Raw genomic sequence first — 25,503 nt, forward strand, 5'->3', positions numbered from 1 at the left:
TGAAGGTATTGAGAGGACGAAATCAGCTATTGGGGAGAAGTGTAATTTTGCTAGCAAAGTGATCGAGATTATAGAAAAGAGGTGGAACACCAAATTCGGACGTCCAATTCATTATGCTGGTAAATATATATTTATATCATTACAATGTTTCAGTTTAAATCATTTTTTTATGAAATTGTAAATGACATTTTTCTACCTATATATTTTTTAGGTTACTACTTCAACCCAAAATTTTTCTATTTGACACCTGAACAACCCCACAAGATTATGGAAGGGGTCAGATACATTATTGCAAGGTTGGAGAGAAGCCATCGAAACCAAGTAGCAGCAATACAAGAGGTATTATTTAATGTTTGGGTAAGAACTTCATTGAGTTGTTATATTTGTGAGGAATAATGCACTAAAACGTAATATATTTGTTTTAGCTTGCTATGTATAGGGATGCTATAGGATCCTTCGGAACTAGACTTGCCAGAAATTCTCGAACTATGATGGATCCAGGTTATCCCCTCGCTAATATTTTGTTTATTCATATATTTAATCTTATGAATTGTTCTTGCCGTTACAATGCTTTTTACATTTTAATCCAGCTGAATGGTGGGAGATATATGGTACTGATGCACCTCACCTAAAGAGGATAGCAATCAAGGTGCTCTCCCAGACATGTTCTGCTACTGGCTGTGAGCGCAACTGGAGTACGTTCCAATGGTTGCACACTACTAGAAGGAATCGACTCGCTTCTGAGAAGCTTCATAAACTAGTCTACGTTCATTATAATTTAAACCTCAGAGAGCGACAAATAAGAAGGAAGCTTGAAGACTATGGGCCGATAGACTTAGACACAATATTTGTCACAGACACAGCAGACCGATGGGTAGTCGAAGAGGAGGAGCCAGTGTTGCACAAGAGAGCGTTCCTTGAGGCTATCAGTGATGAAGATATTGAAAAAACTGATGAGCGGCATGAAAGAGGAAGCAGCCAGCCAATGTATCCACAATATGTCGATGATATTGCACCTAATGAGGGAGAGTGGGAAGGGGGTCTAAGAGAAAATGAGAGAGATGATGATTCTGAGGCCACCCTATCCCAGCCATATTATTCACATATCGAGTCCCAACAGCAACAGTGTAGGGATGAGCACGACAGTGCAGGTGAGCATAAAGGATGGACAAGCTTCGGGGATTTTGGACTGGGAACACAACAAAACACTAACACTCAGGGATTTGAGAATAGTCAGACGCCCGTTAATATCGATGATTCGTTTTAGATCGAATCAATGAATTGTCAAACGAATTCAATCAATGGCACCAGCGTGACCAAGAAGAACAACAACGTCGTCTATCATTTTATATTTAGATCGTATGTTATTAATTTTATGCTTTATTGTAGTCCATGTATGTTGATATACTTATTCCATGATAATTCTATGTTTATCCTTTTGTGTGATGTAAATTAAATGTTGAATGGCGGTTCATGCAGGGAAAGAACATATCAATATTCGTATATTCATCCAAAATCATTAAAATTCTTAATGGAGTACCCTCATTTTTTATTGAATTCCTAAAAAATAATATTTATAATGAATTTTAATAATTTTTTCGGATTTTTTTGAAGCTTTATTCTGATCGATTCACCCGATTCCGATCCTGACCGCCGATTCGCAGATCCGGATCCCCCATTCGCCAATCCGGATCGATTTTTGAAAAGCCCGATCCAGGTCACCGATCCGATTTTTAAACCATTGGTTAAAACTATTATTTCGTCAACCGTTCAATGTCTCTGTTCGAAAACGCTGGGGCTCCCTTTTCCCGAAACTTTTCATTTCAAATTCCTCTCTCTCCAAAACCAAAACGAGGCACCCCTCTCTCTCTCTCTCTGGAACTCCGAGAAAAACGCAGGCCCTCACTCTCGCTATCTGGAACTCGTGCTCTGCTCCTCACTCTCCAAGCTATTCAAGCGAGAACCTGTTTTCTCTCTCTAGGAAGAACTGTAAACCAGGCAGCTCCTCTAAACCAGGTATTCTCTCTCTTTCTATGTCGATTTCTTTTTTAGGTTTTTTCTCGGTTTTACCGCTCTCTCTATCTCTATTTTTTTCATGGCCATTTTTTCACTGTTTCTTCCTCTCTCTCTCTCTATCTAGGTTTTTTAGGGCTTTTTATCAGCTTCTCTCTGTGTGTCTATCTCGTTTTTTTTTTTGGATCTTTCTCAGTTTCTCTCTGTCTCTTCCTATCTCAATTTTTTTTGGGGCATTTTCTCAGTTTCCCCCTCTATCTATTTTGAGATTTTTTTTATAGAGGCATCTTCTTCCAGCTTATCTATCTCTCTGTGGGTGGGTTTTTTTTTTTGAAGGGTTTTTAATGATCTCTCTTTCTCTCTCTATCTCTCTCTATCTCTATTTTCCTTTTGGGGGTTATCCAGCAAACAAGTATCTCCCTCTCCCTGAAACACGATTTTGGTAGCTTTCTATTGTTAAAACAGTAGATGATTGTAGAGTTCCGATTCTCTGTGCTTATCTTTGTGAGTTCTTGTAGAGTGTTGGGTTGTTGTTCTATGCTCTTTCTTTGTGAGTTCTTTGCTTATTGATCTTGGTATGTATTGCTTAGTTTGTTTTCTATTCTTCAAGTATTTAATGGGCAAAAATTTTATACTTAGTTGGAGTTTGCCACCCCCTCTCTCTCTCTTGCCTCCACCTATTATTGTGCATATTGTTTTACAACTTGTTAGAAAAATATTAGTTAATTGAATCCAATAAAATGTTTTTAATTGTGGGGTTTTTCTCATTTTTCATGGGAGTGAGGGTATGGGTCATTGTGCCCTTCTACACTAGCTTTGTTGTGCTAATAAGCAGTGCTTTCAACTTGGCTAATGAGCACTGCTCTCCAAGTTTCATTGGATTCAATGGTCATGTTGTCTTTTATTCTCATGTGTAGATCAACTCGTTTGATATGTAGGAAGCTTGTGTCTTCTTACGTCGTCTGTTCTTATGCTTAATGTTTCTGTCTTCTTTCTTTCCTTATGCTTCGGCCATATCTTCTATTCTTAATGGACAACTTATATGGTTTGATATGATCCATGAAATTTTTTAGGAGAAAATATGACTCTATTTAGGTGTTAGCATATAGCAGCCACATATTGTACATGTACTAGATTTTTGTGAGGGAGACATGAGTAAATTTGTATTGCTTATTTACTTTAGTTGTCTTCCATTGTGTCTTAAAAGTGGAAAAAGGCTGTAATTGAGATGAGCTGCATCATAAGACCATTTACCTCTGCTGATGGTGCTTGCATAAGATCATTACCTCTGCTGATGGTGCTTGCATAAGACCATTACCTCTGCTGATGGTGATTGCTTCCTTTCATGGTTTTTGATAGTTCACTTTTATTTTACATGATAGAATTCCAAGCCACTAAACTGAGTTACCAAGATACTACCCTATTGTAAAACTTGTTTCTTTACACTATTTAAAAGTAGTTGAAAGTTCAGGTTTTATTTACTTATACAGTCCATGTTCACTATGTATTTTGGTATATATGTTTCTCCATCTCTCTCTAGCATAGACTACAGTTCATGTTCAACATGTTGGAATCTATTGAAAAGACTTAGTTGAAAAGATATATATGAGATAATTTTCGATTTATATTGATGGGATTCATTTTCTGGGACAAATAAATGGATGACTCTTACACAAGTCAGTCATTTTCCCTGAATATCGATGATGGTGGCCCCACCACTTTTTTTGGAAGAATGTGGTGCCAATTCTTTGGTGCATGACACTACTAACTTGGATGGGGGACAAGATTTATTGTTTGTAGATGAAGGGGCAGCACTCGCAAGAGGAGTGCATATTGAGCCTATATGTGGCATGTCATTCGATAATGAGAATGAGACCTATGACTATTAGTTAAAATATACCAAGCTTGTGGGGTTTGGCATAAAAATGGGAGGTACACTTCAAAAAGATGGTCAAAGGTTTGGGCGAGTTATTGAGTGTTCAACTCAAGGATACCGTCATCATACATATCAGGGCAGTCAGAACCCTCATCCCCAAATGAGGTGTGGTTGTTATGCATTTCGTAGGGTGACAAACAAAGATGGGTAGTTATTAAATTTGTGAAAGAGCATAACCAAGCTCTCACATCCCTATCGAAAACTAGGTCCATGTGATCCCATCGGAAGATTCCCTACTCCACGAAAAAAGTTGTTAAGACCATGGGGTCTTCTGTGGTTAAATCAAATTTTATGATGGATTACCTTTACGAGGAGGCTGGAGGAGCAGAAAATGTGTCCTTCATTGCCAAAGACCTTGAAAACCACCTACATTGGCAGGAAATTGAAAGGAAGTGATGCACATATGGTTATAAAATGGTTGCATTCAAAGCAACATTTGAATCCTACCTTATTTTTTAGACAGTGGCTTGATGAATTAGGAAGACTTATTGGTGTTGTTTCGATAGAATCTAATTCGATAATGTCATTTCAATTATTCCATGATGTGATAACATTTGATTCTACATACCAAATAAACTCATTCAGCATGTCTTTTGGGCCGATCCTTGGAGTCAATCATCACAGTAATACTATTTTCCTTCGATGAGCCCTTATTTTTGATGAGATAACTGAATCATTTACTTGGTTATTTGAAAATTGGTTGAAGGCAATGGAAGGAAAGTAACCATGTACAATTATAATTGATCAAGATTTGGCCATAACTGCAGCAATTAAGAAGGTCTTCCTTGAGAGTAATCATCATTTATGTAAGTGGCACATAATGGGAAAGTTTAAAACAAAGTTAGGTCATATTATGTGTGTGCATACATTCTTTATAGATGTATTGAGGAAGTGTTTTATTGCATCTACAATTGAGATGTTTGAATCAAAATAGAAAGAAATTATTGAGAGATTTGCTCTTGAAGAAGATACGTGGCTACAATGGTTATATGGTTGTCGCAAACAATGGGTAGATGGGTATATTGGTAATAGGTTCACTGCAGGGATGACGGCTACACTGCACAGTGAGAAGTTCAATTGCAAGCTCAAAGCTTATGTGTCTTCAGGAACCAGCCTTCATACAATTTTTAATGCCGTTTAGAAATTGCAAGACAAAAAGTTTTTCAAAGAAAAAGAGAGAGACTATAAAAGTCTAACGTCCACTCCTGCTTTGAAGACGCCTTTTAAAATAGAGTGCCATGCATCAAATATCTACACTTAAAAGGTTTATGGAAAATTTCAAAATGAACTAGTTAAGTCGGCAGATTGTAGGATTGAATAAATTGAGGACGATGGAATCTCTGCCAAGTATGATTTAGAAGATTCTCAAGGGGCGTCCATCCATAACATTGTTACATTCAATGGGTCAGAGAGCAAAGCCACCTGCACATGTCACATGTATGAGCGTGTTGGCATCTATTGTTCGCATATGCTTCGGGTTTTCAGTGTAAAGAATGTGGTGGAGATCCCATCGCATTACATATTGAAGCGTTGGACAATGGATGCGAAGAAGGGTATAATGGGTGATACACATGGTGTTTGAAATTCGAGTCCTTCTACTTTTATTGATTCATTAGACGCCATGAGTTCTACGAGCTTGTACGGACGATTGAAGAGCTTGCAATAGAAAATGATTAGTTATTTGAGTAACTTAAGTCACTAGCCAATGAATTCACTGTCGCACCTGGCATAAATTAGTCAAATGATGCTCCCCCACCTGACATTACTCAATCGAATGATGCCTCCCAACCTGGAATTACTCAGTCAAACAATGCCCCTCACTTGGCACTAGTCAATCAGATGATGAGCCCCCTTTTGTGACTGTACAGAATGTTAACGTATGGATATGGATATGTATCATATTGATACATATCAATACGGATATGCATCTGTATGGATACATATCTCTTGATAAGATTAGGCGGTGTCTATCCATAACTGTTGGTATTTATCTTTAACGGTTACTTGTGGTATATTTGGTACCTATCCATAACCGTTGGTATTTAATTTTAATTGTTACTGGCTGTATATATATATAGAGTCTTGTATATTATTTATTAATCAATTTAATATATAAAAAGTTCTCTACAGTATTCTGAAATTCTAACATGGTTAGAGTTATAGGCTCCTCAACCTTAGATATGAGGTCCGAGCTCAGATTTGAGGTTGCCATAGCTTCTTTGCCCAACCTTGCCGTGAGGTTGCCGTAGCCTCTTTGCCTAGCCGACTCTCTGATCTGAGCACCTTTTTTTCTTTTTTTGTCTTCCGAATCCTCTGATCTGAGCCCCACTATCCGGTTGTTTCAGAACAACCAATCAACAATCCGAGTGGGTTGTAAAAAAAAAAAAAAAATTTGCTTTGCAAATCCCGTTCCCTTTTGCTTCACTCCTCCATACTCTTGCATGCCAACATAAAATTTTTTTATGTTTTGCAAATTTACTTCCCCCTTGTACAATTCACCAACTTTTTGCACAGTCTTTCTAGTCAACAAGTTTGCTTGCGAAGCCACGTAGTTGCTAGTGCAACTTTGTAAATTTGCTTCTTCCAGTCCAATAATTTGCTTTTCAATTTGCTTTCCATTGACGCAGAGAGAGAGAGAGAGAGAGAGAGAGAGAGAGATGCATCCGATTGCCCATTATGTTTGAGAGATGCATCCGATTGCCCATTATGTTTGTTTATTTTGGGCACATGATTCAGGGTTATGTAAGGAGAAACATCAGTAGAAGGTTTTGGGGACTAGGATGGTCACGTGGCTTTAGATTGGAAACATACCTCAAAATTCACTTCTGAAAAATGACTTATGAAAACGGTCGATCTGCTCTATCTGAAAAATTGCCCCTCTCTCTGTTTTGCATCTGGATCTTGATCTCAGGGTGATCTGTCTGAAATCTTATAAGCTCTGATCTTTTGTGACGATCGAGTTGTCCGTTACTCGATCATGTTTGATGATAGAGTTTTTGTTACTCGATCCTGTCTATTGATCGAGTTTTCGTTACTCGATCTTGTCTATTGATTGAGTTTTTCTTTATTTGATACTAGATGTTCCGAATGCCAGTTTGTCTGATCGAGGGTTTTGTTATTCGATCCCGTCTGTTCCTGAGGTCGTCTGTTCCTGATGTCTACTGCTTTCTGTGCGTGTTGTTCAAGCAATCTGAGTATGGAGACCACAACTTCTATCGGTCATACCATGCACCTGAAGTCCTGAAGATCCAACTCATTCGTTTATGCAACATATTGTTGAAAATCCAGCTGTTTTGTGTCAAAGCATCTTGAATTTGAGGGAGGGTGTTGACGTATGGATATGGTGTTGACGTTTGGATATGTATCATACTGACATGTATCAGTATGGATACATATCTCTTGATAAGATTAGGTGGTGTATATCCATAACCGTTTGTATTTATCTTTAACTGTTACTGGCAGCATATTTGGTGTCTATCCATAACCGTTGGTATTTATCTTTAACTGTTACTGGCCGTATCAATTTAATATACAGAGAGTTCTCTGCAGTATTATCAAATTCTAACATGGAATCCACCACATGTTCAAGCAAAAGACTGACCAAAAACCTAGAGGATAAAGTCAACAAGTGAGAAAATGGCGCCACTTACAAGGGAGTGTCTGGTTTGGTTTGTAGTCAGGGTGGTCATGACAAGCGTAATTGCCTAGTGATGAAACTTGGCTTGTAAGTGCACGTCTGATTACTTTATTCAATTAAAGTTTTATTGTTACTTTATGTATTTGTCTATTCATTTTAAAATATATATTTTGTAATAAACTAACAAATCATATATATATTTTATAATAAACTAACAAATGAAGTAGTTTATCCTCATTCCGAGGCATCACCCTTTTTTGTCAAATAGATGTATTTCTTGTTCATGCATCATTCTTTTTTTTTCCCTAATAAATGTAATTCTTGTTCTTTGTATTTGTTCGAAGTGTTTCGATTGTGGGTTGAAGGGCTTGTATGTAGAGAAGTTCTTTTCACTCTGCATATGTTGCATATGTTTCAATTCTCTAACTCTCTCGCTCTCACATATGTTATGTGCCATTTTGCTATGTAGCTTTTTCTGATTTCTATTTTGCTATATATTTTTTTCTGATTTCTCTTAGTCGTTGTCTTTTTTACCCAGTATATATTTCTTTTGGGCCTGAAAAATTTGGGCCTCTCCGTGTGGTTCATTTCTGTGAGAGTTTGGGTATCTTGGACCGTTGTAAACAACGAATTGGAACAACATGGGCTTCTTGAACAAACCGTTGGAAAAATATGGGAAGAAATCACGGGAACGAATTGGAACCATATGGGCTTCTTGAATAAACCATTGGAAAAATATGGGCTTCTTGAGTAAAGAAATCATGAGAACCATATGGACTTCTTGAATAAAGAAACCATTGGAACCCAAACTAAGTCTTCTTTGCAAACAAATTTGAGAGCAAAGTTTGCCAAACAAAAACTAACTGCAAAAAAGAAAACCATATCTTTCGTGGAGATCATATCATTCGGCAATAGCTGGACACTACCTGCTATATACTTTCCATAGGAAAGAAAACCCGTAAGAGCAAGGGGAAGCTAAAGGAACAAATTTGGTGTTTAAATCTCAAGTGTTATGCAGAGGATATAAGTAAGTTCTTAATCAAGCAATATCCAGATTAAGTCAAGCAAGGCGTACCACTTGCAATAATAACTGAAGCAATATGATCTAGTGAAACATCTAAACTATAAACCTGTATGTTTATGGGATGTGATAAATCCACATCCATCATCTTGACAGCTTGATGATGAGCCATGAGCTAGAGAGAGAGGCCTTGTAATAAAATCTAATAAAATTCTGCCGCGGCATATGTTGAGCGAGCCATCCCCTTCGCAGATTTAAGTTGACTGATCCTCTTCAAAAAATAATAAATCACAGTATTACTATTCAATAAACAAAAGTAAAAAATAGAAAAGATAACCTATAAATAATGTCACAAATTGCAGCAACAATATTCAATAGAGAAAGGCCTTCATCAACAACTTCGACAAAAATAGATTTGCCATAAGGCTGGCTTATTTACATTATTGGAATCTCCAAGAAAACCAACAAGACTTAAGAAGGTTAGCAAAATTTAGACTTGATGATTTTCAATAACAGGCCTCATCCCGGCTTCGCCTGATCACCTTAGAGCAGCCACCAACACTAAGGTTCATTTTGAGCATCCATCAACATTGGGGTTCATCAGCAAAGCAATTCTTCGTCTGGTAAGATTGTCATGTTCATCAACAAAGCAGCAGTTCATCTCCGCTGTCCTTTAATAGCTACTAAGAACTATATATATGACCGCAAATTGATGAACAAAAGTTTTTAACCATATTGATCAAGAAAATTTATAGATTCCCTAACATGCAATGGTCTTATAGCTATAGCCATCTAGAACTCGTGCCTATACTAAAATTATGCAAATGCAGCAAGAATTCTAATCACTTGAGCAAAATTACATCTCCCAAAGTTCGGGGAGTTCTTACTCTACATCTCCTTAGCAAAAGTAGAGAGAGAGATACAGGGGAGGAAGTTGCAGTTAGAATATTGAATATCCTAAAAACTTTTAACATAAAAACGTAAACAGAATCAGAAAAGGAAAAAGAAAACAACAGTTTCTCACATCATAGAGAAATAAGAAGAGCTAAAAGAGAACCAGAAATTTCACCTAACAAAGCAATCGAAAGAGAGATAAATGACCATGGATAGGAAAAACAAAAACAAAACAATCCAAAGAGACAAAACCACCCATTTACTCAAAAAAAAATCCAATACTCTCTAATCATATAAAAAGATGATGATCCATTAACAGATGATAAACAAATGAGTGAGAAAATGGGGTGGCCGAAACCTCTACTCTACTTATTGGGGCAGTTGATTTTGCTACAGCCATTGAAAACTAGAAGTGGTGCCCTCTTTCACGTCCTTCACACCCACAAAGACCATAGTCTTGCTCTTTTCAAACCTTCTTCTTTGCATCAGATGATGAAAACCCTACAAAAAAACCCCCTAAAATTCCCTACAAAGAGAGATTGAGAAACACTACCCCCAATAAAAACAAGATATAGAGATACAGATTTAGCGAGAGAGATTGAGACATACCATGTCGGACTTTTGATGGGTAGAGATGAAAAATACCAATCTCCCAGGATTAATGGTTAGGATTAATGGTTAGGGATCGTAGATATCAGGCTTTACCAGAACAGCTGAGAACTCGAAAGATTATTATCTGTTAGTTGTTCTCCATGGTCATGAAAAGCCTAGTTATAGAGCGATGGAAGAGTTTGTTCTTCAACGTTCGGTTTCCTCTTGGAATCTCTCTATAGTCATAAAAAACCTAGTTATAGATGGGTGGAAGAGTTCGTTCTCCAATGTTCGGCTTCCCCCTGGAATTTCTAAGAAACGTGGTACTCTAATAGTGGGAGATGAGTACTTATCATCTACTTGTTGGATAAAGTCATATTCTCTCTCTAAGAAGTTTTTTATCATCTACCCAGTAGATAAAGGCATATTCTCTCTCTAAGAAGCCTTTTAAATGATAAATATGAAAATATAAAGATAAATAATAAGAGAGAGAAATATGGGACATGTGAGGCCCTATGTCCACTCACACATAACAACAGTACTTATCATCTACCTGTTGGATAGAGGCATATTTTCTCTCTAAGAAACCTTTTAAGTATTAAATATGAAAGCATTAAGATAAATAATAAGAGACAAAAATATGGTACATGTGAGGTCCCATGGCTACTCACGTACCAACATCGAGGGCCACATACATTAAAATATCGTAAAGTTTATACCACTTAGTGGGTTTAATATTTATGAACATATCTTTGGCTTTTCACGCTAGTGCGGTTATACATCTCATAGCAAAAAATATCTAAAGTCATGTCATGGGGTTTGGATATTTTTTGTTATGAGATGTATAACAGCACTAGCGTGAAAAGCCTCATGACAAGGATATGCTCATAAATATTAAACCCTAGTGGTATTTAATGTATCGGGCCTTCATGGGCAAGTGAGAGATGTTGGTACGTGTGAGTGGCTATGGCGCCTCACATGTCTCATATTTCTCTCTCTTATTATTTATCTTAATGTTTTCATATTTATCACTTAAAATGCTTCTTAGAGAGAGAATATGCATTTGACCAATGGGTAGATGATAACTAAGGCTTCTTAGAGAGAGACTATGCATTTATCCAATAGGTAGATGATAACTATCCGTCTCTAGGACTAGAGGACCACGTTTCTCAGATATTCCAGGAGGAAGCCGAACGAATAACACTCCATCCTTCTATAACTAGGTTTTTCATTGCCATGGAGAGGCATTGACTATAACTAGGCTTTTCATGACCATGGAGAGGCACTACATAGAATAATCTTTTGAGTTCTCAGTTGTTCTAGTAAAGCTTGATTTTTGCTATCCCTAGTGTCAAGTCTCATGGCACTGCCATTAATCCTGTGAGATTGGTGTTTTTCATCCCTTCCCATCAAAGTCCAACATACCAACCCCAAAAAATGAGATAAAGAGAAAAAAATGAGATAAAGAGAGAGAGATTGAGAGATGCCTTACATAAAAAAACCCTAAATTTCCCTAAAGAGAGATTGAAAAATACAGAGAGATTGAGAAATACCTGCCCCCAATAAAAATGAGAGATAAAGATACAAATATAGAGAGATTAAGAAATGTAGAGAGAGATTGAGAAATACCTACCCCCAATAAAAGCGAGATATAGAGATACAAATAGAGAGAGATTGAAAAATACAAAGAGAGATTCAGAAATACTAACCCTAAAAACGAGATATAGAGAGAGAGAGATTGGGAGATGCCCTACAGAAAAAAGCCCTAAAATTCCATAGAGGCCCAATTTGGATGTCAAAGAAAAAAATATTCACATTGAAAAAAAATGCAATTTTTTTCCTCCTCAATTGATGAACATTATCATTTTATTTCATTATGTTGGTAGACTGTTTGGATGTCTATTAAAATATGAGAAGAAAACTTTATTTGCCAGATATGTCTCTTTGGATGTATTGCAATAAATTTTAAATTCATATATTTTTTTTATTTTTCTCATTACATAAAAAAGTTTTGACCAATGATCTCTATAGAGCAGTCGAAAATGGCAGAAAAATAACTCGAACTATGAAATTTTAAATAAATCGATAAGAAATCCCAAACCCAATTTACACAATTTCAGAATTTAATTATATTGATTCCTCTCTCTCCTCTCTCTCTGGATCTGTAGTTTATTCCTATAAATGTAGGAGACAGAGAATGAGAAGAAAGCTAAGAAGAACCCATAAAGCTGAGAACAACCCAGAAAGCAAGAACAAATTAAGAGACAGAGTAACTCGATGGACAATATTATTAAGAGAGAGAGAGTAACTTGATGGATGGCAAAAAGAGGTGAGATGTCCTAAACCTTCTTCAGCAAATGTTTTGAGGTTCTAAAACATCTCTCTCTGTATACTCAGAAAACCACTAAATTTAGATAGAGAAACTCTATTAGATAGAGAAACTCTATGTTATAGAGAAAAACTCCACTCTCTAGAGAGAGTAAAAGAAGGGAATCTAGAATACAATTGCAGTAAGAAAGGAATCTAGGAGTACAACCGTAGTAAGAGAAGGGAATCTAGGAATACAACCCCTAAGCCCTTGCTCTGTGAAATTAGGGGCACGGCTTTGTAGAGAGAGAAAGATGGAAACGTTCATTTTTTTTGAGAAAAAAAGTCGAACTAGAATTGGGAGATGGGATCTACATAGTTAAAAATGAGATAAGGAATGAGCTGTGAGACTTGCTTCAGAATGGAAGAGAGGTTTTTGTAAGTGTGACTTAGAGCGAGAAAGTTTGGTGAAAGGCACGAAGAGGGAAGTTAAAAAAATCTGCATAGTTGAAGATGAGAAAAGGAAAGAGTCGTGAGATCTACTTGAGAGTGGAAAATGTGATAAGAAAAGAGCTGTGAGACTTGCTTGAGAATGGGAGAGAGGCTTTAGTAAGTGCGACTCAGAGCGGGAAGGTTTGGGGAAGGCACGAAAAGGGAAGCTAAAAAAATCTGCATATTGAAGATGAGAGAAGGAAAGAGCTGTGAGATCTACTTGAGAGTGAGAGAGAGGCTTTTGTAAGTGCGACTCACAGCGAGAAGGTTTGGGGAAAATGAGTGAAGAGAATTTTTGCATACGTTTTTGGGTGGGTTAGCGTCATAATCTACTTCATTGGGAATAAAATCTAATGGGATTATCCAAACGGTTACGAGTTGCTATCTCAATCTTTTTTTTCTTGTCATTGGAAAATATTGCAATTTTGGGTACATCCAAACTGTCTCGGAGAGATTGAAAAATAAATAAATATAGCATACCTGCTTTTTTTTATCTCCAACCTTTCTCTGAGACCTTGTGACCTTGCGAGAGAGAGAGAGGTGTTCTTCGCAAAAGTGAGGGAAATCTACGAATTTGAGAGAGCGTAAAAAATGGGTTCGTCAATATTTCGTTTGGTGTCAAAAGCTATCGCGAGAAGAGAGAGAGAGAGTATAAACGAGTTCAACAAAATTTGGGGTGGTGTTATATTTTGGGTTTTGAAATTTCGTTTATGTTTTGATGCCCAACACAAAGTGGCTTTTTTTAGGTAAATTTTTTTTTTTAAAAAGAAAAAAAACAAGATCGCACTTTCTATGTAACTTACTCTAACCTAACTTTTTTCCTAAAAACAAGCTTTCTATGCAAATACCCCCAAAAGGAAAAAGTTCATTTTTTTTATACAGAAATGCCTTCTTGTACACAAAAAATCATTTTGGCTTTCGGCTAGATTTGGCGGACCCAGTACTACATTGCTGGAGCCCAATAGTACATTGTCGAAGCGCAATATCACATTGTCGGAGCGCACTATCACAGTGCTGGAGCGCACAAGTGCCAGACTGACCTAAGGCAACTACTGGATCGAAATTAAGCATTGTCGGACCGTCTTGACATAGTGCCACAGTCCTAGAATCCGGAGCAACATTTACATAGTGCCGGAGCCCTGGAATCCGGACCGCCCTTTACATAGTGCCGAAGCCCTGGAATTTGGACCGCCCTTTACATAGGGCCGAAGCCCTGGAATCCAGTAACATCTACTGTCGATCCTGAAATCCAATAACATCTACTGTCGGACTGGAATCCAGTAACATCTACTGTCGAACCGCCCTTTATACACAGTGTCATAGCCCTACTGCCGAACCCTACTTTACACAGTGCTGGAGGCCCTATTTTGGTGGGATAGAGGAGAGAGAGGTGTGGGTAAAGTAAAAGTAAGCGAGCGTAGTTTAGGTATTTTTTTATTTTATTTTTGGTTGGGGGTATATGCATAGAAAATGTATTTTGGGAAAAAAAAATGAGAGAAAAAGTTAGGTTGGGGGTAAGTTGCATAGAAAGTGTCGTTTTGAGGTTTTTTATATATATATATTTTTTTTTGGGGAAAATTTCATACAAAACCCTAATTCCCCATCTTATTTTATGGTAGGCCCTCCTTCCATTTTTCTTTCAAGCGGCATAAAAAAAGTCTCTAAAGATTTCACCGTACCTCCTCATCTTTTATCTCCCTCATTTATTCACTTTTACTAAAAATTAGCCCCAACAAACATTTTATAGCATTTAAATCAAAAAACGTTTCAAAATTTTTTTTAACCCAATTTGTTTTTACCCCATTATATATTTTAACCCAAAATATTTCAAAAATATTTTTTATTATATTTTGCCTTTTTAGCCCCTAAATGCCACATTGAGGGTTCCCTATTTCTCTCTCTAATATGGGGTTGAAATGGTATAAAATTTTTGTTGGGGCTAATTTTTATAGTCAAAAGTGAATAAATGATGGAGCTAAGAGATGAGAGGGTACGGTGAAATCTTAGGGATTATTTTATGCTGTTTGAAAAAAAATTGGGAGGAGGGTCTACTATGAAATAAGATGGGGAATTAGGTTCTATACGAAAATTTCCATGTTTTTTAACGTTTCACTGTTCCTTTGGATGGATAATTTACAAAGTCAAATGTCTTATTATTTTCCTATGCACAAATCATAGCATATATATATATATATATATATATATATATATATATATATATAAGAAAACAGTTAAAATATATAAGACCATTACAGAGGCTTGACTCGACTATTCCTAGGAGTGAATATGAAAACTTGTTATGCTTACTATCTCTTAAAAATAATAATATAGAATTATTTAGACCTAACCTAGTTAAAGGCTTGACTGCTATTTGGATTAATCCTATATGAAGATATTTATATTCTTTTTCTTTAACTGATCCCAATCTATTAAAAGTTCTAACTCTAAACCTTAAAACACAAGGATTCGACATGAATCTTGGTTCCCAAAACATTTCCCTAATTTATAGAATATGTTATAAGGTGATGAACACCCTCAATCCTAATGTCCTCCAGATGGACACTAAAGGACAAACAGTATTCTTCCAAACAAATATCGAAAAATCAAATATTGTTGTTCCTAGAGCTATAACCTGGTCACAAATTACATTAGCTGAAAACTGGTCTATACATAATGAAAACCAGCAGTTCAGGACTCTAGTTAGCTGTGAACCAGACCAAATAATAGAATATCCCGATGGTAATATTGAAATACAATTCAGTACCAATAGAAGAACTAGATTAAATTTCTCAGAAGGAAGTAGAAGGAAGTAGAACCACTAGTAAAATACCAACTCCTTCTAGGCACTCTACCTCCTCAATACAAGATAGGCCAATAATAAAAGGATTAACTAGGACTGATTGTAATATCCATTTACCAGTTTATAGAATCAATGAATCCCATCCAACTGAAAATGAGCCGACATTCTTGGACCTGGACTTTAGTGTTTTGAAGCTCCAGGAAGAAAGAAAATTTAAAATGGATATAGATTCTTTAAAAAGTGATTACCTTGTCGAAGAAAATAAAAATATAAGAGATTGGTATCAGGAAGAGTTTCCCCAAGAAATGTTATATGTCCTACACAAAAGATATAATAAGTTTGTAAAAAAGAACAAACAAAATATAAGATTTTTTATCTGGCTAAGGGCTACCTTAGAAGAAAAAGACATTTCAGTTCCTAATTTTGAACTAAATGCCTTTGAAAAACAATACCAAACCTTCTATACTGTTGAAGGCGAAGAAATGCAAAGTATACATCCGCCTGAAACAAACCTTCAAATAAAAGGAACTTTGAAAGAAAAACCTGATACAAAAGCTACCCCATATAAGTTAATTCCAAAAAAAAATGAACACCATAGTCATAAGATCGATGTCATTCCTCATATAATTGAACAAAATAATTATACTAATCTATACCTTAAATCCATTGGTAAACAAACTACCAGGATTGAAAATATAGTTAGTAAAGCCCAATCCATAAAAGGCGAAGGAGAGCCAACAAAGGCAGTCTTATACAAACCTCCTCCAGAATTAAATAAATGAAGGTTTAGCTTAGAAGGAATAAAGAAAAAAGAAGGAAATAAAGAATTAATTGATGAACTAATAAAAATTTTTTCCAAGCTTAATATAAAGGAAGATAAAAAGGGGAAAGGAATTATAGTTGAATCTGAAGCTTTGGTATTACAAGAAAACCTTGAAGATATACAAAACATGGAAAAACCTTTTAAAGAAGTCAATCTAGGCCAAAGCATAGATAGAATAGATTATTGAAAAAAATGGAGACCAGTGGCCCAATCAAGAATGTACCATATTAGGCCAACCCCAATAGATATACAGTTTGAGGAAGACCTAATCTCTAGTATTGTATCCTACTCAGGGAGAACTATAGTCAATTAGAATATCGATGGTATGTCTGACCATCAAATATTAGATACAATGAAACATATGACCATGTATGCCACTGCTTGTAAAGTAGTAGGAAACCATGATCAAGAGGTGGCTAAGGCCATTGTTTGTGGTTTCACAGGATGGTGGGATTTCCACATGTGTAAAACCGCTAAACAACATATATTAAATACTACAAGACAATGGACTATAAAAAATGAATACAATCAAGAAATAGCCCAAAGTGAAAGTGATGCCGTAAATACACTTATTTATACTATAACCCTACATTTTGTAGGAAGTACCTCTTTGTTAGATGCTAGGTCAGAAGACCTATTATCCAATCTTAGATGTCGGACTTTATCTCACTATAAATGGTATAAGGACGTCTTCTTTTCTCCCCTCCTGTCACGAGAAGACAGTAGTGCAGATCATTGGAAAGAAAAGTTTATAGCAGGCTTACCATACCTATTTGCGAAAAAAGTAAAAACTAGATTGAAAAATAAAATAATGGATTAATACCATATTCTCTTTATACTTTGGGAGAATTATCTGCAGAAATCTGTGCAGAAGGACTTGCCCTGTGTACCGATCTAAAGCTTAAAAGACAACTAGACAAACAAAGAATGACGGCTAAGAAAGAACTTGGGGATTTCTGTGAGCAGTTCGGATATAATACTATTCCAGTATCTGATAAAACTCATAAACATAAAAATAAATATAAAAAAACATAATTCTAGTCAGAAAACTAGTAAATTTAGAAATAAGGAAAAATTTACCAAAAAGTTTGCCCCAAAAAATAAGTTTAAGAAATCAAAAGGCAGAAGGAAACTACCAATATGTTATAATTGTGGGAAGGTAGGACATTATAAAAATAGTTGTAAAATAAAAAAGAAAATTAATGCTTTGCAAATAGAAAATGAAGTAAAAAATCAGTTTTATCAAATTTTGCAATTAGATGAAATATCTGAAATAAGCTCATCCAGCTCTGACTCGGAGCTTCTCATTCTATCTCTTTTACTTTTTCGTTTTAAATTTAAACGAGATAGAATGAGATTGATAGAGTTATCAGAGTGAATAGTATTTTTATCAGAGAGAGAAAGAAGAGAAACAATGCTCAGAGATATTCAGAGACGACTAGAGAAGAACAGATGATTTCAGAGGAGAGGAGTTACGAAAAGCTTAAACGGATAGAGCAGGAATACTTTGAGAAGCTAAACAGTAAAAGAGCTAGAGAACATAAAAACTTACAGGAGTTACGGCACTAAGGAAGATGAGTAACTCAAAGAGGAAAAGCTTAGAGCAGAGGAGAGAAGAAGAGCAGAGAAGAAGAGAAGACATAGGCACACTTCGGATGCCTTCCTTCATGGGAATTACTCCTTTTTATAGATGTAGAAATCATTGGCTCCATTATTAGAATGCCAGCTCAAAAAAGAGACACAGTAGTTGGAGATGACCAAAAGGTGAGGCACAGTGGTTGGAGATGACCAAAAGGTGAGGCATAGTGGTTGGAGATGACCAAAAGGTGTCACTGTAGTACGACGGCATCTGGGAACAGTAACTTTTGTTGGTGAGTCTGACAGGTGGTAGTACGATAGCATCTTGGAATAGTGACCTTTGTCGACGAATCTGACAAGTGGCAATACGGTGGTATCTGGGAATAGTAATATTTTGGCACTATGTGTCGGTAGAATAGTAACTATGGACAGGTGGTCGATGTGTAGTATCTTTTGATGTTGACAGAGCAATCGGCAGCAGCTGGCGGCTTTTGAGCTTTTATCTAGGCTTATTTTCGGGCTATTCGGCTTTCATGGAAAATCGATATGTGGTTGTATAAGCGCCCAATCTTCTCCTTCAGGGGTAAGATCTTCATCATTTGTTGAAGTTGACATTGCTTCAGCTTCTTCTTCAAACATTTGTAGTCACTTTCTTTTTAATTCTTCTTTTGAAGCAGTTGGGTTTTGTTGCTTCATTTTATTTATGTATTCGGAGAAATGATCTTCCTTTTTCTCCTGGACTGGAGTAGGAATCTTTCTTAATTTTATATTCTCAGGATCTACAGCTCTATTATCATATACGTCCCACAATTTAATATAAACTTGTTTCCCTAATTTAGGAATATATTCCCAATTTTGGGTATAGTCATCAGTTATTGAATATGTCCATTTCATTATCCACGGGATCTGGTAAAAGGCCATGAAGTATAGGTATATATCAAACTTGGGGTTTTTATTATTGTATTCAACAAACTTTGGTTGAGAAAGCAGTATTTTTTGTGGCAATATGTCGGATCCAGATCCCCAAATCTGGAACCATATTTTGAACCAATTGGGAAGTTCAGAGACTACTGGAAGTTTTATTTGTATAAACCAGGTATGGGAATTAGTATTACCTTATGCCAAGCGTCCATGTATTCAGAATACCTGTAATATTTGTTATTGAATTTTGGTGCATTGAGCTTTCTGCTTCTTGTGGGGTCCATTCCCCATTCTTTATAGGAAATAATTTTCCTTATTTGAAACTTAGAATAAGCAATGGTATTTGTATTCTTTTGACAAAAATGTACTAGGGTTATAGAGCCAGTTTCTAGAAGAATAGCCTCATACCATTCTCTAGTCTTATTACTATTGGAAGGGCTCATATGGTTTATTAAATATAGGTTGGCCAAATTAACTGGATCCATATCCATATGTTCATCTTCTATTATTGATTTTGATAAGAAAGTGGTTTCTATAAATGTTGATTTTTCCGATGCTGGGGTTTTAGCTGGGCTAGAAGCTTGCGTCGTTATGAGGTGGTTGGGAGTAACAAGAGGGTGTATGAGAGGGCTTCCAGATGAAGATGGAATTATTTCTTTCCCTTTTCCCATATTTAAAGGGACTATGTCTTTTGCTTTACTTGTATTTGTATTTGTATGCATTATTAGACGACGATCTCTGTTATCCCTGTCCCTGTCTCCCTTGCAAACATTCACGAGTGAGAAAATGAGGAAGGAAATTAGTATTGCCTTTGATGTGTTCCACATCAAATTCAAAAGAAGAAAGAATTGCCTGCCATCGCGCAAAGATTTGTTTGGAAACCAGATTTTTGACATCCTTGAGCAAAATATCTTTGGCGGCTTTATAATCAATGCGAATGAGAACTTTTTTATTTAAAATACCACTCTAGAATTTAGAAACACAATGAACAATGGCTAATATTTCCTTTTTCACCTTGGAATAATTTTGCTGCGTTTTATTCCAGGATTTTGAAGTATAGCGGACCAAATGTTCTGTGTTATCAATTTGTTGCTTTAGGATTCCTCCTAATCCAATTTCGGATGCATCACATTCTATTATTTTAAAAGCATTAGGATTGGAAAGTGAAAGACAAGGCAGTTCTTTGGCTTTATTTTTTATTGTTCGAACTGCTGAAGTATGTTCCTCAGTCCATTTAGGTGGATTCTTTTTCAGTCTATCAAACAAGGGTTTAGCATCAATAGCTAAATTTTTATAAAAATCTGAAATATAATTTAGGCATCCCAAAAACTTTTGTAATTCAGTTTTATTTAAAATAATATCTGGAAATTTACTAGCCAATTCTATAGCTCTATCAATGGGAATGATATTTCCTTGATATATATTGTGACCCAAGAATCTTATCTTGGTTTGACATGGACTAATTTTCTTAGCAGATACTACGAGGCCTGCTGCTTTGATCGCATTTATAAAAACGTTTATGTGTTTAATGTGTTGTTCAAAAGATTTTGAAAATATTAGAACATCATTTATATAAACAATCATAATATTTATATAGGGATTGAAAACATCATTCATAATATTTTGAAATTCTGAAGGAGCGTTTTTTAGCCCAAAGGGCATTACGTTTCATTCGTATTGTCCAAAAGGGATATTGAAAGCAGTTTTGTATTTATCATTTTCATAAATTTGTATTTGCCAATATCCTGATTTAAGATCGAATTATGCAAGCATTGACAAGTCCATCTAACAAATCCTTTTTATTCGGAATCGGATACCTTACCCATTTCAGTACCTTATTCAGCGGTTTATAGTTTATTACAAGTTTGGGGACTCCTCTTTCTTTTTCTGAAGCCTTTTCAACATAAAAATCAGAACAGCTCCATGATGACGAACTTTTTCTTATTATCTGCTTTTCAAGTAATTCATCGATTTCTTTTTTGCAAATCTCAAGGAGTCTAGGATTCATTTGGATGGGTTTTGCCTTGATAGGAATATCTTTTTCGTGAAAATTTTCTTCGTAAGGCAAACTTACTATGTGTTTTTTTCTATTTCAGAAAGCACTAGGCAAATCAGTGCATATTTCAATTTCAAATTTTGTTTTTATTTGATTGATTATCGTAATATTTTCTGGGAGATTAAGTTTCTCATTTATTTGCTTATACCTTATTTCTTCTTTTAAATAGTATAAGAATTTTTCTTTATTTTCTAGGGTTTGTTTGACACTATTTATTTCTTTTATTTTTGGTTTATCAATAAATTCAAATTTAATAGCATGTCCATTAATATTAGATTCAATTCCTGAACTGTCAATTTTTATTGGATATAATAAATTTAAAAAAGGTGTTCCAAGGATCACTGCTTGGCTTAAACCTTTGACCATTATAAAAGGCATTTCAAGACAATTACCATTATTACATATTGCAGCATTAGGTAGCTTATAATTTATTATCAGTCTACTACCGCCTGCAGTATTTAATATTTGTGTTGTCTTACTAAAGTATTTTGTTGGTACTAATCCTTCATTTATGCAATTGAGGTCAGCCCTTGAATCTATTAAGGCTAGGGACTGAAAACTATATTCATTACCAACAACTATTTTTATTAGAACAAACCATTTTTGTGTAATAACTTTATTGAGAAGATTTATGTTACCATCAGTTGGTATAATATCTTGTTTTGAGTTTGATGGTTCTGGCGTGTCAATTATTGGAGATAGGGGGTTTTTATAATTATTTATCATACTATTAAATTCTAGTTCTTCATCCGATTCTACAGGAGTATCTTGCATATTAGATGTTAATTCTAAGACTCTTATTCTATTTTTAAGCACTATTAATTCATTTTTTAGTTCTATTAATTCATGCTTAAGTACAGCAACAGATGGTTCTTTCCGAATATTATCTTTTTTATTAATCCTTTTCAGGATTTCAGCTAGGCTATAGTCTTCTTGAGTTTTAACAAGAGGAGGAGGTTTTCTTTTTATTTTTGCTATTTGAATAAATTAGGTTAACGCTTCTTTCTTTGCCTCTGAGTCAGTGATTTTATCTATTATTTCTATAATTAGGTTATCTTCCTCAGTAAGAATCTGACAAAAGCAATCCTCTATTTCCATATTTTCTTTAGATTTCGAGCTACTAAATATTAGACTTTCGTCTTCTATTTCTCCAAGTAGAGGCTCCGAATCAGAGCTTGATGAGCTTATTTCAGGTATTTCATCTAATTGCATAATTTGATATAACTAATTTTTTACTTCATTTTCTATTTGCAAAACATTAATTTTCTTTTTTATTTTACAACTATTTTTATAATGTCCTACCTTCCCACAATTATAACATACTGGTAGTTTCCTTCTGCCTTTTGATTTCTTAAACTTATTTTTTGGGGCAAACTTTTTGGTAAAATTTTTCTTATTACTAAATTTATTAGTTTTCTGGCTAGAATTATGTTTTTTATATGTATTTTTCTTTTTATGAGTTTTATCAGATAGTGGAACAGTATTATATCCGAACTGCTCACAGAAATCCCCAAGTTCTTTCTTACCCGTCATTCTTTGTTTGTCTAGTCGTCTTTTAAGCTTTAGATCGGTACACAGGGCAAGTCCTTCTGCACATATTTCTGCAGATAATTCTCCCAAAGTATAAAGAGAATATGGTATTGGATTTATTTTTCAATCTAATTTTTACTTTTTCCGCAAATAGGTATGGTAAGCCTGCTATAAACTTTTCTTTCCAATGATCTGCACTACTGTCTTCTCGTGACAGGAGGCGAGAAAAGAAGACGTCCTTAAACCATTTATAGTGAGATAAAGTTGGACATCTTAGATTAGATAATAGGTCTTCTGACCTAGCATCTAACAAAGAGGTACTTCCTACAAAATGTAGGGTTATAGTATAAATAAGTGTATTGGCCTAGTATGGTACATTCTTGATTGGGCCGTTGGTCTCTATTTTTTTCCATAATCTATTCTATTTATGCTTTGGCCAAGATTGTCTTCGTTAAAAGCTTTTTCCATGTTTTGTACATCTTCAAGGTTTTCTTGTAATACCAAAGCTTCAGATTCAACAATAATTCCTTTCCCCTTCTTATCTTCCTTTATATTAAGCTTGGACAATTTTTTTATTAGTTCATGAATTAATTCTTTATTTCTTCTTTTTTCTTTATTCCTTCCAAGCTAAACCTTCCTTTATTTAATTATGGAGGAGGTTTGTATAAGACTGCCTTTGTTGGCTCTCCTTCGCCTTTTATGGATTGGGCTTTATTAACTATATTTTCAATCCTGGTAGTTTGTTTACCAATGGATTTAAGGTATAGATTAGTATAATTATTTTGTTCAATTATATGAGGAATGACATCTATCTTATGACTATGATGTTCATTTTCTTTTGGAATTAACTTATATGGGGTGGCTTTTGTATCAGGTTTTTCTTTCAAAGTTCCTTTTATTTGAAGGTTTGTTTCAGGCGAAAGTATACTTTGCATTTCTTCGCCTTCAACAGTATAGAAGGTTTGGTATTGTTTTTCAATGGCGTTTAGTTCAAAATTAGGAACCGGACTGTCTTTTTCTTCTAAGGTAGCCCTTAGCCAGATAAAAAATCCTATATTTTGTTTGTTCTTTTTTACAAACTTATTATATCTTTTGTGTAGGACATCTAACATTTCTTGGGGAAACTCTTCCAGATACCAATCTCTTATATTTTTATTTTCTTCGGCAAGGTAATCACTTTTTAAAGAATCTATATCCATTTTAAATTTTCTTTCTTCTTGGAGTGTCAAAACACTAAAGTCCAGGTCCGAGAATGTCGGCTCATTTCCAGTTGGATGGGATTCATTGATTCTATAAACTGGTAAATGGATATTACTATCAGTCCTAGTTAATCCTTCTATTATTGGCCTATCTTGTATTGAGGAGGTAGAGTGCCTAGAAGGAGTTGGTATTCTACTAGTGGTTCTACTTCCTTCTGAGAAATTTAATCTAGTTCTTCTATTGGTATTGACTTGTATTTCAATATTACCATCTGGATATTCTATTATTTGGTCTGGTTCACGGCTAACTGGAGTCCTGAACTGCTGGTTTGCATTATGTATAGACCAGTTTTTAGGTAATGTAATTTGTGACCAGGTTATAGCTCTGGGAACAACAATATTTGATTTTTCGATATTTGTCTGGAAGAATACTGTTTGTCCTTTGGTGTCCATCTAGAGGACATTAGGATTGAGGGTGTTCATCTCCTTATATCATATTCTATAAATTAGGGCAATGTTTTGGGAACCAGGATTCATGTCGAATCCTTGTGTTTTAAGGTTTAGAGTTAGAACTTTTAATAGATTGGGATCAGTTAGAGAAACAGAAAAGTTAGGGAAATAGTTAAAATATATAGGACCACTACAGAGGCTTGACTCGACTATTTCTAGGAGTGAATCTGAAAACTTGTTATGCCTACTTTCTCTTAAGCATAATATTATAGAATTATTTAGACCTAACCTAGTTAAAAGCTTGACTGCTATTTGGATTAATCCTATTTTAAGATTGCTCTGTCAACATCAAAAGATACTACATATTGACCACCTGTCCATAGTTACTATTCTACCGACACATTAGTTCCAAAATATTACTATTCTCAAATACCACCGTATTGCCACCTGTCAGATTCGCCGACAAAGGTCACTATTCCAAGATGCTACCGTACTACCACCTATCAGATTCACCGACAAAAGTTATTGTTCCCAGATGCCGCCGTACTACAGTGACACCTTTTGGTCATCTCCAACCACTATGCCTCACCTTTTGGTCATCTCCAACCACCGTGCCTCACCTTTTGGTTATCTCCAACTACTGTGTCTGTCTTTTGAGCTGGCATTCTAATAATGGAGCCAAGGATTTCTACATCTATAAAAGGAAGTAATTCCCTCGAAGGAGGGCATTCGGAGTGTGCCTAAGTCTTCTCTTCTTCTCTGCTCTGCTCTAAGCTTTTCCTCTTTGCGTTACTCATCTTCCTTCATGCCGTAACTCCTATAAGTTTTTATGTTCGCTATCTCTTTTACTGTTTAGCTTCTCAGAGTATTCCTGCTCTATCCGTTTAAGCTTTTCGCAACTCCTCTTCTGAAATCATCTGTTCTTCTCTAGTCCTCTCTGAACATCTCTGAGCACTATTTCTCTCCTTTCTTTCTCTGATAAAAATACTATTCACTTTGATAACTCTGCCAATCTCATTCTGTCTCTTTTACTTTTCCGTTTTAAAACCTGTATATCGGGTGGTGTTCATAAAGCCACACCGACTTTGAGTGATTGTGAGAATTGTATGTGTGATTGTAATTTCGATAGCTTGCCGAGTCAGTGTCCTGATGAGTGGAAGCTCTTTACCAGTCTTTGTATTTGTAGAATGTAAGTGCTCTTTTACATTCTAATGATAGTTTGTTTCAATGCAATTAAAGTTTATTGTTAGTATAA

The 25,503-nt window shown here is 35.4% G+C and overlaps 3 long non-coding RNA genes across 4 annotated transcripts in view; 2 read left to right on the forward strand and 1 right to left on the reverse strand.

Annotated features, from left to right (window-relative positions):
- Positions 1-267: 267 nt before the first annotated feature.
- LOC148781379 (uncharacterized) lies at positions 268-922 on the forward strand. Its single transcript, XR_016059097.1, has 3 exons — positions 268-339; positions 426-501; positions 591-922. It is a non-coding gene; the product is annotated as an uncharacterized LOC148781379 (long non-coding RNA).
- An 835-nt stretch (positions 923-1,757) lies between these two features.
- The window catches only part of LOC110007562 (uncharacterized), a 33,483-nt gene continuing 9,737 nt past the window's right edge, over positions 1,758-25,503 (forward strand). Inside the window, exons 1-2 of one of the 2 annotated variants that reach the window (XR_016059198.1) lie at positions 1,758-2,016; positions 7,028-7,673. This is a non-coding gene — a long non-coding RNA (uncharacterized LOC110007562). Of the gene's footprint in view, positions 2,017-7,027; positions 7,913-25,503 lie in introns of those variants that run through there. The other variant, XR_002281511.2, reaches the window with a different exon arrangement.
- LOC148781380 (uncharacterized) lies at positions 8,615-10,586 on the reverse strand. The gene is made up of 3 exons (XR_016059199.1): positions 10,111-10,586; positions 9,860-10,002; positions 8,615-8,878 (listed from the first exon to the last, which is right to left on the reverse strand). It is a non-coding gene; the product is annotated as an uncharacterized LOC148781380 (long non-coding RNA).

The sequence above is a fragment of the Amborella trichopoda genome, chromosome 7, assembly GCF_054954075.1.
Source record: "Amborella trichopoda isolate Santa Cruz 75 chromosome 7, AtrichopodaSantaCruz75HAP2 v2.0, whole genome shotgun sequence".
NCBI lineage: Eukaryota > Viridiplantae > Streptophyta > Magnoliopsida > Amborellales > Amborellaceae > Amborella > Amborella trichopoda.